General features: G+C 37.8%; 1 protein-coding gene across 13 annotated transcripts in view; it reads left to right on the forward strand.

Moving 5' to 3' along the window:
• The window catches only part of skor2 (SKI family transcriptional corepressor 2), a 91018-nt gene that overhangs the window by 39875 nt on the left and 30489 nt on the right, over positions 1-20654 (forward strand). The window lies entirely within an intron of this gene.

A 20654-nucleotide genomic window follows, 5' to 3' on the forward strand; every position in this document is an offset into this window, starting at 1 on the left:
CTGAGGAGAATCCCTTTTTGTGCAATCTTATTAAACCTGAAACTAATAGGATGGTAATAAGGGCATAATCACTGTGATGCTTGTGAAAATTATTCACTGTATTAGCAGTGATATTAGCTTTTTAGTCAAAAGTGAAGATTGCAATCCTGATAAGAAAGTAACCATTGACAGCACATGAGGTTGGTGATGTCACTCAGACAGAGAACGATCATGTGACGCTGTGTTATGGAGCTTTAGAGTAAGTTTCAGCTCATTGTTTCGCATCCGGTCCATGACTGTTAACGTTTTGCTTCAATCTCACCTCCTTCATTGTGTCATTTTCAGACGCAGCAGGTTGCCGCTGTCAAGGAAAGCGGGGGAACAAAATTTTACTATACGTGCTCGAAAGCAAACTATGGATCGTAAAATATACCACAAAATATCTATAATATTAAGATTTAAATAGATTTAAAATAAACCTTCAGTTCCTTCATTTGAAAAAAAAAAAAAAGCAGTTAATCGTCAATAATATCAGGACATTATCAGATGACAATTGTATGTACAAAGTAACGCCCAGTCTAAACAGTTATAAAGGTTGTCAGTAGTTATTTACACATCCACAACGTGCATGTGATTATGTTTTAAATTGAGGTCAATTTAATTATTAATGATTGAAAAAAAAATTTCACCTGCAAAACTTTAACAGATTGAGCGTGAGTAAATAAGAATAATTATGAAACAATTTACTGAAATGTAACAGAGATTGTGAATATCTCCAAATTAACAAACGGAAAAAGAGAAGTCACAAATCTAAAATAAAAGCAATCCCCCCACTGTGTTTGTCTGGTACAGGTTGTCTGTTGCCTGCAGCAGTGAAATGTGATTAGAGAGTCAGAAAAAAAAAAAAAAAAGGGTTTGAAGACATTACCTCATCAGGAATTTAGAACAGCTCAGAGAGACAAAAAATGAACTGACATCCATAACCTAGTTAAAACAAAAGGTAATATAGCAGAGACTTAGCTTCTGATAGATAAATATTGTGTTTAAGGTTTGGTCCATTGAAGCTATCCTAAGTTGTGCGTTTGGTTTAATTTCTCCAAATTGTGGTTTACATCTGAGCCATATATGCTCTTCAAACTGTTGCGTTTATTCATCATTTCTTTAGTGCGTTCTAAAGGCTTTGTAATGCTCCGTAACCCACAGATGGCAGGTCAGCAATGCTCACTGGAAATTTGCTAGTCGATGAGCTAGCTTATACAAACGGCTAAACATTCATACACAAACTCCACAGAGTCAAGATTTGCAGTGAAGTTGTCTATTTATATTGTCAGACACCAACAAGAAACACAAAAGACGATTTATGTGCTACATAGTGTACGAGTTATCATGGATACCAATAATATTAGCCTATGCTAACAATTAGCGATCACGATTAGCATTAGCACCTCAAGTCAACAAAACGTAATCTACAATGTGGCTCAAATTGCACTGCCAAAAAAAAATCGGACAATGAGTGAGTCATCCGCAAAGCCTTAAATAGTTGGGTGTGGCCCATGGCAGATGTGGGCGTGGCCAAATGTGGCTAACAGACTGTGACAGATGCCTTTCATGGTGATTAGTTTCTTGCTGTTGGTCGCTTGCTTGTGCAGCAACATGACTGAAAAAGGCCACCTGGCCACCAAAACCTAATTGTGTATTTTTTGTACAGCTTTAAATTGACATTGTACAGTATTTTTGGAACCGTTTACAATTTTCCTGAGTGAGGAAGTTAGATAACATACAAGTTATACTTAATGACGAAACAAAACCTTTGCTTGGTGCGATACTTCAACAAATGCAACTTTATTACATTTTTCATTTCATTTACATATTATGATAAATTAAAAAAAAATGTCATTACGATAAACTATTAAAAACAAATGACACTCCCGGGCAGTAACTTGTAACTGAAAACAATATTTATCACATGCCGGGATGATAATTGGCCACGACTAATTAAAAATGTTTTGTTTAATATAAATCAAAACACTCCAAAAGAAACCAATTAAGTTTTGCCCTGGGACAGATCCCAGTAAATACGTTAAGGACTTGAATAAATGCCGCGACACTTGTTTCCCACATCGGCGAGCGAGGGGAAACCGGAGTGTGGCCGAGTCTGATCTTGAAAATGAAAAACTGATTGTGGTGTCTGCTTTTGTAATTAATTAACCTGATTGATTCCGACTGCAGCTTGCTTTTGAGTGGCATTTCATCAAAAGGTTCCTTACTTAACACCCCCTCTTCCCATTAATAAAACAACAATTAAAACAGTCATTTGCATCTCACATTATACCCTCTATTAGCTGAAGGAGAAACACACGTTTACGTCTGCTCTGCCTAACTGATTTATGGGAAATGTGACTGCCAGTTCCATGACCCTGCGACGGTACTTCACACCTGACCCCTACTAGCCCGGCGCACACCCGCGCACGCACACACAAAAGCAGGTATCACGCCATCATTTGTAGGAATATGAGTTGCCTCGCCAAAGAATGGGGCTCCATGGGCTGTCCTTGAGGCTGATTGGCTGAGAGTTGTCAAACGATCACAAGCGGCAGTGAGGAAGGGACACCCCCCCCCCCCCCCCCCCCCCCGCCTCCCCAAAATCAATTTCAATCAACGCGGAGACGCAATATTATCAAATGTCAAGTCCACCATGGCCCTCGGCCCTGTGGCGCAGCAAAAAATTATTCCTGACAGCCACTTGCCGACTTAATTAAGTGCCCCCCCAAAAAAGGATGGGAAGTCAGGAGGGGAAGGATTGTGGTGTGGAAAAGGGAGGGGCGATTAAGAATCAAAATACCTCGATCGGTCAGTTGGTCTTTTTGTTCGGTTGACTGGTCATATTGACAGGCCCTCAGAATGATAGCCTCACTGGGGAGCAGTTTGGAGGAAAGGGATGGGGGGGGGGGGGGGGGACTAAACCAAGGGTTAAGAGGTGAAAGCCAAGAAGAAGAAAATATAAGTAATGGAATAATCAAAATCAAAAAGAGAAAATTACAGTGGGACAGACGGGTAGAAAAAATGTCAGGGGGGAGACAAAACCCTCATTACAATAAAATATCCATAACATTAGCTAGCTAGCTATCTTGCTTGTTCAGTTTTGCCTTTTCATTCATGTGCATGGTGCTTCTGATTATAGATATCTACAATTCACTTGCAGATATTCGCTACTGACTAATGAAACCAAATTGTATAATTTACATATAACTCTAGTTTGAGGTATACAACCTCATTTTGACAATTTTAGTCCACATTATCTTGAAATCAACATTTGGGTGCCCCTTCAACTACTTTAAATTAAGTTTTAACTAGGCCAAATGACATTGTAGTTACAGGATGTCCGATCACATTATCAGAAATCGGGCCCGATCACATCATTTTCAGCTGATGAAAATCAGTGGGTAAAGATCATAATTAAAATAAAATCTATATATACTTTTAACATTTTTAAAGTTATTATTAAAGTCTGCAAAGAAACAAAATAACCCAGGGGTACACAGATATTGCCAAAAGACAAAAAAGACAGTATACGTTGTAAACTACACAACATCACAGCACACCCGGAAACAGCGGAAGTAAACACAGCTCGTAGGACAACGTACTAATATTTTTCATGGGAAGCTAACGTGAATTCAGTGACATGTAATAATAATGTAATGATCATGTCTTGCAATGCGTGCAAATTGAGCATTTTGTATGGCAGAAAGAATAGAGCTGCTGCATCTAACACAACTAAATTTATATGCCACCTGAAAATCTGATGTCTAAAAAAGACAATTTGGATGTGTTTTATTGCATACACGACTCAGTATTATTGGCAAATCCTCAAAATCAGATGACTTGAACTGTAACTGAAATTATGACTAGTCAAAATGAGTTACAGTTGGCAATAATTAAGTTCCAGATAGGTACGATTAATTGACTAGTGAATATCTGCAACTAAATTGTGTCTCAAATGAGAAACTTCATACACATGAATGGCAACATTGATGTGTCATTTGTTCTTGGCAAAATAACATTGCGGTTATCTCGAACTCACGTTTGGCAAGGCTAAACAAAATTACAGATATCACTGTGTGGTTTCGACTAATCTTAATCACATTACAGATCTCTTGAATTAAAATTATACTTAGTCAAACTAACAAACAAACAACAACACCCAAAGTTTAGAAAAAGGCACATATTAGCGGGGAAAAGAGCGCCATAGTTGTTGAAAAGTTGCAGGGCTTTCGGCGTGGTAAAACAAGAAATGCATTAGGCATGGATTTGGTGATTGACAGATGCCGGACTTTGAACGGGGAAGCAAGGGTTCATTTATTGACAAACACACACACAGGCTTGATATTGAAATGATTCCTCTGGAAATAAATCACATTTCGATTGACTGGTAATTGCGGAGGATCGATCAACACGTTCCGCGCGGTTCCCTCCGGGATGTTCCCCTCGTTCACAATACACACAAGCACACGCGCTCACCGGCTGTGGACGAGGAGCCTGAACCTCAAGGGACAAGTGAGAACTGATTGAGCGAATCAGTAAACATGAGCTTGCTGATTGACCATATGCAGATGACTGAAATGGGCAAAAGCGGGTGGGAATGGTTGAGACGGATATGAGGAAAGATGAACATAACTGATGGAATGCAGTAACATTCTTAACTTTTTCTGACATTACTATCATCTTATTGATATCTCACCTTTGAAACATTTTGGGATTTCACTTCCTTTTCCTCTGAATGCTGCAAAAGTCCACGGCTGATTCATGAATGAGTAATTCTGATCAATTCGGCAATCTGTCAAAGGTTAGAGATCTATCTGTCTCACGTTAAAGTATGATTTATAAATGGCTGCGGGTCATTATGAAGCGACGGGCACTTTATAAGTCTAAATGAGAATGGCCTTTCCTTTCATGTTCTCAGTCTGACAGCGACAAGCATGTTGTCAATAAAGAAATAACTGCTGTAGGGCGCTAAAAGGAACACACAACTGCAATATGAATGTGTGCATTCCATGACACATGCACTGGAAATAATACACATAGAAACATGTAAGGATCGTCATGTGCATGCCATCACGCAGCATTACAGAAACGAGTTGAAAATAGTCATACCAACAATCACAATTCCACAACAACTACAATGGAGGCAGAAATTTTTGTGTTGACCAATTTTTGTGGTGACGTTGGCATATATTTAGCATATTGACTCATTCAAACCCAATAAAAATGTATAAATATGTTTTTAATATTTTGTTATTCACTACCAAACACGTATTTTTACGTTGTTTTTTTTTTTTTTTTGGAAGGCTCTGATACAGCTTCGGACACCAAAGAGGTCGCTTAAAGCAATGGTAGTTATTACACAAAACGGCCAGCAGGTGGCAACAGAGTATAAGAGATCAGCCAACAAGCTCTTTTTGCCAGTGGTTTCAACTTGTTTGTGAATAATGATGAAACTTAGCTACATTCTAAAGCTAATTGCTGCAAAACAGAAACAGATACAAATACACTTTTTTTTTTCTCCCGATGAAAGAAGAGACTCTAATCTTTATTTTGGTAGGTTCCATGTTTTTACAACAATAGAACACAATATTCTGTGGGCTTTGCAACGTCAGTCAAAATCCATTAAAACAGCCGAGAGCGAAGGGGCTTGCTTCAGTGAAAATGGCTGGGAGTGAAACTAACTCAATAATGACCATTTAGGTGAAATCAATGGTGGAATTTCATCAAAGTGTGAATTATGGAACTCACCCCAAAATGATAGATTCTTTTTATTTATTTATTTATTTGTTTTGTTTGCGTGTGTGGGGTGGGGTTCCTCAACAATGCATACAGTTTCATCAAGGGGACATATTATAAAAATTCCAAAAAGAAAATAGAAAAAAGAGAGACATGTTGAGACCACAGAAAGGTGATTCTGTAGAATTAAAAAACAAAACAGCAAAAGCCCTTGATCGGATTTAAATGAATACTACTGTAATTATTGACAGGTATGTGTGCAGCTATTTTCTCAACGTGTGTACGCACTGAAAGATAAACTTTGGATGCTTGTGTCACTCACGCACACAAAACTGCTACACACCTAAGGGTGCGTTGTGTAAGTAAGCATGAGTGCACCCCTGTAAGGTAGGTCACAACAGCCATCCATCTGGCCCAGCCTTGGGTCATCAGATTGACGCATACTGAAACACACACAGGTTATCCCATTCACACAACCACCACACAGTCTTCCTTTTTTTTTTTTTTTTTTTTTTTTTTTTTTTTTTTTCCTCTCATCCTCAGAAGCGTACACATACATGGGCATGCATTCACTCTTCCCGCCTGCAGCCATCATTTAGTGGTTTGTGTTCAGCGAGTGTTTTGGATGTGTAACACTAGACATGACAAGAGGAGACCCAGGATGACAGAACACTGTCCAGAGGTCAGTGTGTGCTCGTGCGTTTGTGTCCTAATGTTTTCAAGCACCTGCGGAAGGATGCACATGCTGCTCATCTCTTTGTCCTTTTCTGCTGTGCTGACGAATGTACGTAGAAGCTTGATGTGGGGTCATTGTATTTTGATTTCACAATTCACAAAATTTTCATTGAAAGACGATCTCTATTTCTGTACTGTTTTTCATGTACGAACGATCATGGCATGGACAAGTGGATGGATCTATGTTGGGCTTCGTCTCTTTGCCACGTGACTAACGAATTGCTTTAAACTGAAAAATATAGTTGAATCCGTCCACGGCAGAAGGTAGAAATCGTCAGTCATCCAGTCACAAACGATTGACGTCCGAAAATCATTTTATTTTCATCAGAAAATATTATCTAACAGTATGCATGTTATGTATTTAATTGTTGTCTCACTTTAATTTTAAAGAAATGAGTGGTTAACGTCATAATAGCCAACCACGCATGTTGCTGCGAGGCGGAAGTTCCACCTCCGGACAATACATTCACCCATTAAGTAAGTATAATTTAGTTTTAGGGCTGGAACGGATTAATTCTATTTCCATTCATTACAATGGGGAACATTACCTTGATTTATGAATCTATCAAGTTTCAAATGGTTTCATGGAACAAATTAAGTTTGTAACTTGAGGTTCCATTGTATAGTGATATAATTGGTCATATAAGTATCAAGAGAAGGTAGGCAGCGTAATACTAGATTAAAAACAATAACACTCTCGACCTTCCCTCACTTTAATGACGAATGAGGATGGCTAATAAAAAGTCGGTGATGCACCTGACACATCTAATTGTGGGAATGCTGAAGCATTCCCACATATGTTATTGTGATTTTTATTTTCCACACTTTTTTTGCTGTGTAATAACTCCCACACCATACTTCCGATTTACACTGTTCAAATTTCAACTTGCTTCAAAAATTCACGCCTCCCGGGGTATATCGTCTGATTCCACATTACTTACAGTTTTCGCACAATTTAACGTTAAATATCAACTTTTCCCCATTCATTTTCAATGGGACAGACGGTGAACTTTTTCTAAGTATCACTTTCCACGTCCACTTCCAAACGTATAACTTATCATCTTTACCACGTGTCTGATACTGCTCGGTGGCATTCCACATGCATTCAGATCTTAGAGTTCACCTATTAGTGTTCAGCTTTAAGCATTCCCACGCAATTTCTCCAGAAATTGCACTTGTCTAGTTCTTGAGCAAACTCAACCACAAAACTGCTGAAAAACATTAAAACACAAACAAACAAACAAACACGCCAGTTTGTGACTTACAAGCTTGCGGCTAGCATGTGAAGCTAATATATCAGTTAGCCTTTCTTTGTTCACATAAGGTTGGCCACTATCTTACCTTACTGTGTATCTGAAAGTCCCATCAGGCCAACTGGAAATGTAACAAAGATGACAAAGTGCTGTAGAGAAGTTACAAAATAAAACCTCTAAACTTCGCTTAACAGAAGCCAACGCTTGTGCTCAGTCATCCACATGATTACTGGGGATTGTCTCCAACTTGTATCGGACTGAAATGCTCACTCACTCAAACATAGTGAGCATAAGTAAAACGAAAGTTTTAAAAGTAAAACTTTAAATTAGCTGCTTGTGTGTGTTGTTTTTTTTCTTCTGTCTTCTCTTACCAGCAATTTAGCAAAGCATCACAAACAGCCAGATAAAAAAAAACATTTCATCTTTTGATGCTTGTGCCTCACATTTCAACATCATTTAAAATCACCAATTTACAGCTTACATTTTGATAGAACTCTAAATTTTACAAGCATTAAGGCGATCAATTTTGGAGTTTATACAATATCTCTTTAGTTGAGGCCTACTTGCACACACATACTCAAACACAAGCGGAGAGTGCACATCCCCGCTGGTTCGTCGTTTCTACTCACAACCACACCTTTTATGCTTTGAAATATTGATAAGTAGCCTTGCAACATTAATATCGTAAATGGTTTACAAGAACACTTAAATAAAATCTCGCTCACACTCACTATTCCTATCACCTCCCTCCATCCCTCCTCCCCACAGCTGTTATTTTGTTTTTCATTTTCGTAATGGCTTCATCTGTTTGAGAAGCATGTTTGGGGGTGTGTTTGAGGAAGAGCAAGAAGATTAAAGAGAGTGGGGGCACAAATAAGCATCGTCTTAACTTTTGCAAGCTTGCCCGAGTTGCATTTTGATATTTTATATGGTTGTTCTTTGTCTGACAAGATATTTTTTCTCACCAGGCGGTTTTTGCGGAAGAGCATTTCACTTGCTTAAAACATTGTGTCCCCTTTAAAATCTTAAGAAGGTATTAAAAAGTATTAATAAAAATAATAATAATAATAATAATAATAATAATAATAATAATAATAATAAAAAAAGACAATACCATACTTCTGTACAATTGTTTTTGGACTACACTCTATTAAACAAACCTGCATTATTTTCAATATAGAATAAATAAATCAAACTGCTGAACATTTATATGAGAGAAACTAATAACATGTGCATGCGTACGAATAGACAATGTTTATGTATACACACAAAAGCCCCGAATGTTTTAGCGTGTCTTTCTAGTGTTTTGACAAGATTTATCCCCGCTGAGATCCCAAGAGCCTGATCGAGTGTTTTAAAGGGATTAGAATGGGATTAAGCCCCAATAGAGAGGGATTAGCCCCCCGCGCTTTTATAGCTGCTCACATAGCAGGTATAACACACACACTGTCTCACATACGCCATTCAAATGCACAAACTCACCCATGCATTGTACCTGTGTTATCAAATCAGCAAGTTCCACATTAACCTTTTGCTTTGTGAGAATGGACATGAAATGTAATATTGGTAGCACTAGTAAACACAGTAAGCAAAAATATCACTGTATTTAAAAATTCAGCTGTCAGGTTTACCTGTTTGACACCTATTAAACACGACACAAAAAGGAAAGAAGACACTAACTGATACAATTCACTCCTGCACTCTCTGAAGAATCCTCTCCTCACCCTTTCTTTTTATTTGGTTTCCATGCCCCTAGTTACCATGGGTGTTCCAACCCTAAAAATGCAAATGCAAGGCATAGTTGGAACACAGTGTACTTGTTTGTCTATGTGTTGTGCATGTGAGTGGAAGCTTGCTGAGTACGTGTGATCAAGTTTGTAATCATTTCTTAACAGAAAACAGGCGGCCTCAGCAGACTGGCTCGAACCATTCTGCTGCGTTAGATGTCGTGGTTCTTCAGCTTCTTGAGCAAAGCATTCTTCATTGCAAGCAGAAGCAATTCTTCATTGCAGCAAATGTATGATAAATTATTATTTACAATTATTCCTACAACAGCTTTAAAAAAAAATATTTGGGTAAATATTTTTTGCCACTGTACACAATATAATTTTACACAAAAAAATTGAATATTTTAATAAACATGTACCATATTAGGTTTAATAAATAATGTCTTAGTCTGAGGAAATTACAGTGTCCCATCAAGTTAGAAAAGATCCATGGGCTACTCATATTGTCATTAGGGCAAACTAGTACATGCTGGCACCCTTTTTTTTTTTTTTTTTTTTAAATGGCAACACACATTAATCAGAAGACATCCGTGCAACTGTAACTGTCTCTCCTTTTTTTTTTAACCTCCCTGCATCCCCCTCCTCCTCCACTACCCTCTGATTGCTGAGGAAAAGAAAAAGTTAATTGGAATAATTAATAATTAACTTTAAAGAGGCACCTTGCTTACTCAATCCAGCAAGGAGCCAATCATATTGCACCTGCTTAGATTTCCCCTTAAATAAGCAAAGAAAAGGTCATTACTATTTCATATATATATATATATATATATATATATATATATATATATATATATATATATATATATATATATATATATATATAATAAGAGTGTATTTTTACCAGCAACCTAGTACAGTAAGCGTCTCATATACAAAACATACAAATACACAAATAAACGACCTATTGACCTCATAGTTACCCAAGTGCAGCATCCTTCAACAAGAAGAATAATTGATGTGTCTGTTTGTGTGTGTCTGTGTGAGTGCCGGCGCCTTTGTGTCACTGCGCAGTTTTTGCGGGGGAATCCAAATGGAGAAGAGTGATAGAACGACATACAGAGAGGTTCATCAAAGTCAGCGTGCGCGACGGCCCTCATTTTTCATTGGCTGAGGGGTCCCCGCGCACCTGCGACAGCCAGGCCCACCTGAGAGAGAAAAATGAGCGAGGCAAAGAAAGATGGTGACAGAGAAATAGAGTAAGAAACAAACTCGAGTAAGAGTTGCCCGAAGAAAGCGAGTGTGTGAGGAGGGGGGACACCGGTCGCTGGGACAGTTTGAACGACAGCGTTCTCCCTTTTACATTTCACACCCGGACGCTCGCCGCACTGCCTCGGGGGGGGAGAAGCAAGGAGGTGTGTGTGTGCTGTGGCTTGTTTTGCTCAAGGGAGAAAGACAGAGAGATACATTCTGAGGATGTTATTATTATACGTTTACCTTTTTTTTGGGCTCACAGGGGAACGAAAAATGACACAGGGAGTATACATGCGTTCATGTTCAAGCGCATATACAGTATTAACATTGACTTCTTTATAGAACACATTCCAAATGCAAATCTCTGAGGTTCAAGGCGTCCTATTCCAGTCATTTGAATAATCTGTCCTAGGGTCAAACTGTTGCTATCATCAAATATCGATTAACTATACAGGCAATGTTTTTTGGAGCAACATAAAAGTAAAACACCTTTTGGATTTGAATTACCAAGGGCAAGTTGACTTCATGCTTTGGCCTTTTAACATTCTTTATTGTCTTATACTTAAGCTTTATTGTTCTGAGCAGCAAGCCAGGACAGTCAGGACTTCATTTATTTTACAGGCTCACAACTTCTCAATAAAGTACCTTTTTGCTGTTTAATCCCATTAAATATTGTTTGTAAGTTATATATTAAACTCCACTGAGATCTAATTGATTGAAAAAAAAAACAAAAATTAGGGATAGGCAAGTACCGATACCAATACCAGCATTATTTCAAGGTATCAGAACTCACAAAGCTGGCTGATACTGGCCCTCTTGTGGCCCTTTTACGATATTGGAATAGGGATTATCGGCCGGGAGGATTATTGGCGTTAATATTCGTCAAAAAAAACTTTTAAAAAATCTGCCCATGCCCTGTGCACAAGCCCAAAAAAACAAAATGTTTCATTTAAAAAAAACAAAACAAAAAAAACAACACAAGTTTATTATATTCCACTTACATAAAGGTAAATAAAGCTCAAAATGGTGAAACACATTTGTTTCAACAATTTCCGAATTTCCTTTGGTGTCCGCCCGTTATTGTGACTATTTTTCCAAAGCTGCTCACGTTTTTTCAGACTTAAAAAAATAATAATAGAATACTTTGACATATTATAGTTGTTTCCCGTGTGTTTTAATAATCAGTTCCAGATAATTGTGTCGATTTTTTTTAAGTGAATTTACTGAATATGCCATAGAGATGTGATTTAAAAGAAAATTAACAGGAAGCGACTGCGCCGTGCGATGAGGGTGTAGGAGTTTGCTTTTGTAATTTTTGATAAACCGTAGCATTTCTTTGCTGTTTCCCATCTAAAATTGCATTAATATTTGCTTCTTTCATTCCAAAATATTTCTGTTTCGTCGTCCCTCCAAACATACCTTACTTTATTGTCCGTCATTGCTTTGTAACTACAAATGTATGTGTAGCGTAATATCTGGTCAAAATGTTTATTCACACCCGCGACCCTTGTGAGGAATAAGCGGTCAAGAAAATGGATGGATGGATGGATGGATGGATGGATGTTTATTCACAAAAACCTGTTTCCATCTCCAAAATTCTCATTTTCCTTTTTTTGATACGCTTCAAAATTTACCCCCTCCAACCGTAAAAACTATTTTTTGCGAGTTCTGGGCCCTTTTTTGTTTGAAATTTCTAGCGTTTCCATTCAGTTTTATTTTCGCTTTTCTTGAAAATTCAAATAAAAATGGGTGGATGGAAACCCCACTAATGTATCTGTGGTTGGTCAGATGTCAACTTCACTAGCTTGTGGACATCATACCCGCGTGATGTCCACCGTCATCACTCGTTTGATTGTACGCACACGGCCCGCTTTTGCTCCCGGCCATAGAAAGCCACCATCCGACCGCTACGCGACACACGATACGGAATCCATCACTCAGCCACTCTCACACACGCACTCACACTTACAGACACACTTGCAGGTAAAGACACATATAAATAGACACGATGTGATCATGTGACAAAAACATACTCGGGCGCACATGGTCAAGCAGAACCACATATCACTCGCGCGCTTACGCTAAAAATGAAGCTAATCCATCACCTGGAACACACACAAACAAAAACAGCAGACATTGTCACCTTCACAGCTCACCTGTTATCATTGTGACATCCATATTTGCCGGCGACTGTAGCATTTGAGAGGAAGAAAGATACATACTGGACACTCTTAAATGTAAGAATTGCCAGATTTGCTCATTTTCAAGGTTTGAAGGCCAATCAGACAAGAAACTCATAAAAAAAAAAAAAAAATCAACTTATATTTGTGACCTTTACCGTTCATATTATCCACTCCAAAAATAGGTTGTGACGGGATTTAATGAGATGTGGACTGCATTTAGTTAGACAATAAGAGCAGTATCACAGGGAAGGGACATAACATCCCACACGAAGCGCACATCAACTTTACGGGGTGTGCTGGTGTTTGAATCCCAGTTGCATGATTGCTATTATACTGCTAGTTGCATATATTCATACATAAAGATATTTAGATGCTGCTCTGAATCAACAACGGTTGAGTTATTTAAAGGTTGTTTTTTTAAACATATTTGTATGTTTAAGTTGATCAGAGTTTCTGCAAGGCGGCTATTTCAGTGTATTAGTCATGATATTTATTGGCGATGAATAGCGGTGCCAGCAGAACTGCGATTAGCTGCTCTACTTCAAACATAGAGTTGTTTGTTTTTAATTGTTTCTACGTTGGTAGGTTGAAATACTTTGTCTAAGCGAAACCAACCAATGATGCTATAAATGATGGTATGGTAGACGCACTCCCATTTTTGTTGATGGACTTATAAACATGCTAGCTGAAATAGCTTGCTAGTACGACAGACAGGACATGGATGGATGACACGGATGGATTTAAAACTTGACTAAAAGTGTAAAAACATACACAGGGTTCTGCCATTGGCTACTGTATGACGAGAGATTGTGGAGGTTAAAGTAAGTTTTTTTTAAAGTATTTTATTTTATTTTTTATTTTTTTTAAAGGGTAACCTTGGCTGTTAGCATTTCGGCTGCATACAGCCTTATGCTGCATTTGAGGATGGTCGGAAGTCGGATTTATCAGAGTTGGGTTTTTTTCCCAGTTCCGACCTGAAAGCGTTCGAGGCGAAAGTAAACAACCAAAATGGCCAATAGTGATACATTGTTTATTTTGGTCCTTACAACTAATTTTGACCTCCAGCAAACATCTCGCAATTTTGCTTCATTTATTGTTTTTATCTTATTTCATAAGAATTCCATAAAGTTCAGTACACTTTCGTGTACATTGTGTTACTTGGAGTTATGTCGAATATTTATGAATGAAGAAATCTATCTAGTTTTGTACTCGAGTAAATTGTGTTTTACCATTCACGGTCTGTGTTTCCAAAGTGGTCGACTTTGTAGAGTGACGTCACATTGTAGTCCATTGGTGAAGTCTGGGTCCTTTTTTTTTTTTTTTTTTTTTTTTTTAAGAGCTCAGAATTGTTCATTCGGTAGTCTTACTGATTCAACGTCTTATCATCATTGCCTTTTTTTTTTTTTTTTGTGTGTGTGTGAATCGATTTTTAATCTTCCATTTTTAATGGAAAAATATTCAACAAAACGTCTGACTTCGGGTTAGGATTCGCACCTTGAGCATGGAAGAATGTTATATGAACGGAACATTAAGCCTTAATATTTTATTTTATTGCTGTTCAAACATGAAACAGATTACAACCTCTATAAGACTGAAATTTCAGATAAATAAATAATACATTTTCATATAAATCTTACACTCTACAAGCTTACTGATTAGTATTTTCTAAATTTGAATGAAAAAAAATCGCAACAATCGACTTATAAATTCGTATCGGGATTAATCGGAATCGAATCGTGACCTGTGAATCGTGATACGAATCGAATCGTCAGGTACTAGGCAATTCACACCCCTAGTTAAAACAAACCTGTAGAATGTCGCATCGTCCAATCAGCTTGAATTATTGAACAGAATGTCCCACCTTTTCTTGACTAAATTACTGTGGAGAGGTACCAGCTATTGCCACGTTAACAATTAGTAACCTATCCATATAGATAATGAAGATTATGATTTACTATACTGTTTTCGTGCTCCTGCTGTAAATCTTCAAGTCATTTTCTCTCCAAAAAGCCCTCATATTCACTCAAAAGGCAATTCATAGCTCACGCCCGTGACTGACGCAGACCCAGATTGCCCTCCAAAACAACAAGGACACGACATTCCTTCAGAGAATCACCGGCTTGCATGTTTGACAAATGCAGGCCGCCGGCCGGCGCGGCACTCGCATCCGAGCAGCTTGCCGAAGGCTATCGAGCAGCAGACTTTCACGGCTCTCTTGTTACTGGGCTGTAAATTCAGCGGATGGCTCCTGTCTCTGCGTATTGATCCGCTCCGTCACCTTGAACCTCACTATTGACACATGGGGCGACGCTGAGTGGGGAAAAGCGGCAATTTACAGACCCTCAATTATGACATTCATAGATGATGTCACAACAAGGGCATGGCGCTTTGGGACACGCACGCACACACACGCACACGCGCGCACGTTCATGCAGTTCGCCAAGGGATTGAATCCATTTGTTTGGGCACCAAAGCGCACGTACACTCACACCAAATAAAAGCCACCCGAAACAGCACTTAATGGCACACTGTTAGCTTGTGTGTCTATGATTGGGTGAGTGCGTGCATGTGTGTGTGTGTTTCACCTCTGACAGCCTATCTAATGCCTGCTGTCTGTCCTCTTACTCCCCAGACAGATGGCTCACTGGACCATGTCATTAGCAGAGTACAGTTAGCCTTTATAATGTCATATTCAATACCACATATTAATCGTACAATGGCACGGGTCAGAACGTCTGTTCACTGATGAAGCTCTCTATTTGCAGGATGGGATAAATATACATAAGCCACCACCATATGCAAGCAATTTGGAAGCACGTCATTGTCTATTTATGTTTTCGCAGCAACTATATTGATTTTTAGTAAGTATTAAAAAAAAAAAAAAAAAGTGGCCACTATTGCTCCAGGGTTCCCTCTATATATCATCAGAGCAGTAATATGTCAGACTGCTAAAGTAACAATCACTGAAATACTTTTTCAATTACAACAATCTAGTGTCCATCCATCCATCCATTTTCTTGACCGCTTATTCCTCACAAGGGTCGCGGGGGCTGCTGGCGCCTATCTCAGCTGGCTCTGGGCAGTAGGCGGGGGACACCCTGGACTGGTTGCCAGCCAATCGCAGACAATCTAGTGTATTTAACTTATAATCATTTTCGGTCCATATCATATATCATTTTTTTGAATGTTTTGTTGTAACATATATTTTTACCTATGTCCATAATCTGTGCTGTTTGAAATTTCATTACATTTTCAAGAGTTTTGAGCATAAGAATAGTGAGTGTGTATTATCTTGATAACCAACGTTATGAATGAATTTTATTGCCACTTTTTTTGTAAGCTTAATTATTGTAATAATTATTATAATTTATTATTTATGTAATAAATAACTAAAATATGGCAGAATTGTGAAAGTACAAGAGTAAATTGTGTTCACACATCCATTTAACTTTAACACTGAGATGCTTCTTGATAATTTATTACGTCTATATTTGAAGTTTGGCTTCCAATTCATTCTTTCATCTATTATGACACCCAAGAATTGATTTTCTTGATCCCTATCAATCTGCACCCCGTCTGTATTTGTTTGTTTTTGTACATTCCTTCTGCAATTCCCAAATAACTTTAATTATGTTTGATTTAAGTTTAATGATAATTGCTTATATCAAACCAGAATTTCTTGGGGTTTTTTTTGTTTTTTTTTTCCCCCATTCCTGCAGTGATTCTATTGAACACGTCGTTTAAATTCTCCCAGAACAGAAAATACTGGTGTCATCCGCAAACAAGACCAGCTTCAGAACATCCAATACCTTACAAATAGCACTGATATACACAATAAACAGTTTACAACTCAAAACTGACCCTTGGGGCACACCACAAACAATATTTAGATAGGATAAAAAAAAAAAAAACATCACCCAACTCGAAAAACTGTTGTCACTATTTCTAATGCAATATTCCCATTGGAAATAAAGGAGAAAAATGTGCTTAAACTTTGCCATCATTAAAACCTTTATTACTGTTTAGGCAAGTTAAAATGGCAATTATACATTATGTAAAGGTGGAAGGTACTATATGAATAATAGTTTACATTGATATGATTGGCTGGATTAGGGTCGGCCAATATCTTGCATTTTTATGCAATAAAAATCAACGATTGGCTGTAATGTTTTAACTGAGCAATGATGATCAATCAATGATGTCATTGATCTGACCTTCCGAAAAAAGACATTACATTACATTACATTACATAATGTCAGTGTTTATCAATATTTTTTTAGGTTGAACTCCACTACTGCATTTCAATTGGCATCAGATATGTTACTATTTGTCGGTCGACAATATCGACTATTTCTCATTACAACAAAATCATTTACTGATTCACTTGTTACCACCACAGGCACACTTCTTTTGTTTTTGAGTAACTTTAAAGATGTTTCTTTCCCCCTAGGATTTTTTATTTTTTTTTATTTTTTTTTTATTTATTTTTTTATTTTTTTGCTGTTAGGGACTCCACAATATCATAATGAGAAATAAAATCTACGCAGAGGCTAATTCAGTCATGGATGCCTCAATCATTACCAAAATGGTCTTTAGTTCTGAAAACCTTTTTTTTTCAAACCCATTTCAAAATAAATGTTTTACAGTTAGCAATTTTGTATCAACTATTTTGTGTATACTTTTTCTAATTTAATTTCTTCATTCTAATAAATACATCAATTCATTAGTAATGTATCAAGTTAAGTATATCATTTGTGGGCCATATTCCAAAATAGAGCAACGTATTCAGGCAACGCACGTTTCACAAAACAATTAAGATCTTTCACTGACCCAACTTCTGGTCCTGACCTTCACATCAAGCATGTGGCTATATTGCATTACAAATGGATTTAAAATTAGAGCTAGATCGGATTTCACATATCTGATTCAGTAAGTAGTGGCCAGGGGCCACGCAGCCATCGTTACTACTATATTCACAATCCATTGATGCATTGATGAGATCATGAAAAATTGCGACGTGCATGTGTCTGTGCTCTCCTAAGGACTCACCCCGACATGTGCCGACGCTCATAAACACGCGCTCACAAAGAAAAGGAGACACACTCCCCAAGGCCTGAGGGCTCTCAGTGTTGACCGTAGAGGACGTGGGTCAGAATAAAAGGGCAAAGTGAAAGAGGCTCTTAACAGCTCACACAGATGGGCCTATGTCACACGCGCGCACGCACAGTGGGAGGTCAGGGTTCACCTGGAAGGTCTGGTCAGCGTCCATCCATCAGTTTTATAACCGAGCTGTGTCAAAACATTGGGTGGACAAAAAAAAAGAGCGAATAGACACCCATTGTTTATTTAGTGTCCGAAATAAAATTACTTGCAAAATATACATAGACGTACTGTAAAGCTGGCGTTCTAAATATGGAAACCATATGGAAACCGTGGTCTCCGTTTTTGGTTGGCGAGATAAACAAATTAGTGTCATCCTAAATTGGTTTCATGCAGTGAAGTGCTCATTTCCACAGCAAGATCACAAATGAGCAGCAATTACACAGCTGGTTAATGCAGCTCCCTACTGACCATCTCAAAATGGACAACTCACACTTTCTTAGAAATAAGAAAAGATGTAGCTTAGGATTGGTTGGCAACCAGTCCAGGGTGTCCCCCGCCTACTGCCCAGAGCCAGCTGAGATAGGCGCCAGCAGCCCCCGCGACCCTTGTGAGGAATAAGCGGTCAAGAAAATGGATGGATGGATGTAGCTTAGGTACCAGCAAATGTTCCTTAAATACATGCAATGCAATTTATTGGTGCCCAGTCCCAAAGTAAGCTTGTATGGAGAGACATTAATGATGAGAAGTGCTATAGAAAATAGATTGATGGATGTTGCTTAAATAAAGTGAAACATTGAAGGTTGAACAGACCTAAAAACAAAAGTCAACATTTTTGGACTTTTGTTTTGTACATTTTCGGTGGAAAATTTGTATATTTTAAGTTGAAATTCCTAGAAAAAAACTAATAGTAAAATAAGAAAATTAATACTTGAAATAAGCAAAATTACCTGCCAACAGAACAAGAAAAATGTACTTAAATTTACCTGCAAGATCTTGAAAAATAGAAAACTAATATTGGGCCCTTATCAACCACAATGGTCTTGAAAATAGTATTTTTAGACAAAAAACAAGTAATATCGACTTTTTTCCAAGCTGTACTAGCTCGAACTATTTTCTTAAAATGTATACGTTCATTTACATTTAGCAAACTAAGCCTGAGTGTCAAGCAGGGAGGTAACAGGTCACACTTTTATTGTCTTTGATATTAAACTGGGATTAAAACCACAACCTCTGAGGGTAGACACAACCACTTTTACTGTCTTCATACCTTTCATATTAGTTTGTGATCTGACATTACATTATTGATTTGTAATGTATTTATGATGGTTTACAGTCAAGGTGTATATATATGTCTGATGCTCCATGTGACATTCCGCAACAGCGTCTCATCCGGCATGAGTGGTCTCAGACTGAAGTGCGTGTTCGTGTGTGCGAAGTTCGTTCCCCTTCTTTCATTCTTCCTATGTTTCCCATGGGGACAAAACGGTCATTTTGTCCTGTCACTCCCCCTATGATTTCCTTCCCACATTGCCTGTCCAATAAATGACAGTTTAATTTGCCAGCCAATTACACCTGAGCGGTATTTAAATGAGCCAATCAGCACGGCTGACAGGATGACTAGTCGCTCTAGTTAGCGCTCAGACTCAGAGGTCGATTTACTCTCGGACTCAGTGCATCTGTACAGTTAGAACGGAGCTCACTTATCACACTGTTGAAAGCTTTGACCTGAGGTGCCTGGACAGTGTCACATAATAGTTGCAGAAATAGAACTGAATGTGTTAGAAAATCCTAGAAGGATTGTGCACAGACCACAGATCCCAGTTTTAGCTGAATTACTGTTCAGTGTTTGGGTTTTCACGTGTTACGTTTCTTTTATGTTATAGTACTATTAAAAATTGAGTCCATTTTTTAATCCGTGCTGCAGAATAATTCAATACTTAGTCAATACAGCATGTTGTTCGTACAAAAAAGTAGTTTAATGTAGCACAAGATTAATCATTTTAAACAAAATGATTTGAGGGTAAGAATATATATGAGAGCAAATGAGATTGACAGTTGAGTTGAGTTAATCCTCTTTTATGCCTTCTGTAAATAACGTCTAAGCGTCCCATCCTTCTCATTAATGTAATGGCTGACTTAGATGCTCATAAGCACAAGTACACTTTTTTTTTTCCTAGCATAGGCATAAGAATTACAATTATTTCAAATTATTATTATTGTCCTAATCCCAACCTTTCCCTGTCCTCCCAAAGGTCATTTTCAAAGTGCATGACTACTTTCTGTAATTGTACTTTTTAATACAAAGCACCGGATAAGTAAATATAACCCCGGCCTAATATCTTTAGATTAAATACATCTTTAACACACTGACTTTGTCCTTTGCAGCCATACACATGCATAAACCAATACCATCTAATGCACACAGTGTAGCCACACAGAACTTGGGTACTTATAATCACAGTAGCATAACCACACTTAAAAATATTAAACATGGCTGAGGAGGCTTAGAAATTTGCACTTTTAAATATACCCTGTGAAATGACTTGGTTTTTGATGATTATTTTTACTATGAGCTTAGCCGCAAAAAGAAATAATAAAAAAATAAAAGTTCCTTTATGCACACTTCATAAGGGGTTGAAAATTAG

This window comes from Festucalex cinctus, chromosome 15 (genome assembly GCF_051991245.1).
Source record: "Festucalex cinctus isolate MCC-2025b chromosome 15, RoL_Fcin_1.0, whole genome shotgun sequence".
NCBI lineage: Eukaryota > Metazoa > Chordata > Actinopteri > Syngnathiformes > Syngnathidae > Festucalex > Festucalex cinctus.